The sequence below is a fragment of the Buceros rhinoceros genome, unplaced genomic scaffold (genome assembly GCF_000710305.1).
Source record: "Buceros rhinoceros silvestris isolate BGI_N320 unplaced genomic scaffold, ASM71030v1 scaffold22901, whole genome shotgun sequence".
In the NCBI taxonomy this organism is placed as follows: Eukaryota; Metazoa; Chordata; class Aves; order Bucerotiformes; family Bucerotidae; genus Buceros; species Buceros rhinoceros.
In genome coordinates, this window is record NW_010392813.1 from 6,045 (window position 1) to 7,405 (window position 1,361).

Consider the following 1,361-nt stretch of genomic DNA (forward strand, 5'->3'; position numbering starts at 1 on the left):
TGATGTTGGCTGGAATCTTTAAATCTTACTAATTTTTAGAAAGAGGAGCTTAATTTCAGTTGCGGGTCATACTCTTCTGAAAACAATTCTTTTAGTGGGAAGATGGGTTTTAATACCTTGACCGACTTGTCTGTAGGTAGTTAACCAACCGTTAACAGTCCTAACTGTATCTGCTCATCTCGACAAGAATTTTCGTCCTTTCAATCTTGTGATTACTGTAATGGGAAAAGGCGGCTCTGAGGAAATGAAGGTATTTAACTCGCAGTTAATTGTACTGATTGCAGGTTATTAAAATCCATTGAAGTAAAATATACTCTGCTTTAAGGTTTTTATTTTTTTAATGCATGAAGTAGCATCAGGAAAAAAAGCGAGTCCTACGTTTTCATTCTCTGTTTCTGCCTCTATGTCAGTCTGCAGAAAAAACATCTCTGTGAGTGCCAGGTGAGAAAGGGAGGCTGGGTGACAGCCTGCTAAAGCCTTGCCCAGCTTGGGGAGGGTGAGAGGACTGTAAGGGAGCAGGGCTGGCTGCAGCAGGAGCATGTAGAGGAAATCCAAGAAGAGGAGCTCACCTTGGGCTCAACTGGCTCCTGCGCTGAGCTCAGGAACCTTTACGCAACGCTGTGCAACCACTCCTATACCTGCAGCGGAGCTGGAAGTCTGTGACAGACTGATGACACCTCTTCATATAAAGATTTAGTTTAATCTGCTTTCATCTCTCTGGTACCGTTTGTACCAACCCCTCTGTGCTTGAACAGGACCGGTGCCCGTGTGGACTGGTTTGCCACGTCAGCACGGGCAAAGCTGTGTGCAGGTGTTTGAGTAACAACAACCTGAAATCCTCGCTTTGTCTAGCAGGACTTGCTAAAACGGATTTGGAGCCGGTTTGGGATGGGGACTCCGCCTGCTGGAGTCCACAGCCAAACCGAGCCCAGCCTTAGCCCAGCTGGATCATCTCTCCTCTAAACAGACGGACTCGTGTAACCGGTGTAACTGGTGACATTGGCGTGATGTCAAGGCCGGGCCCTTGGGTCGATCTTATCTGCTGCTTTGAGATGCTGAAGAAGTTCCCTAAATGTCACTGTAAGACTCGAGCAAATGCCACCGATCACTGACGGGTCAGCGGGTGTCTTCACAGGCCTGGGGTTTGAAGTGAAAATGCTTTGAACGCAAGAAGCTAATTCCACGCCCTTTGAATTACTGAAAGAATTTGGATTTCCAGGTGGGAACGTGGGTCCTTACCGACAGCACCGGCGTCACAGTTACTCCTGGGGCATGACATCACTTGGCCTTGAGCGCCGCGCCGCGCCGGCGATGTGACGGCCACCGCATCCCGCCCCCCTCAGCGGCGGCTGAAGCGCGGG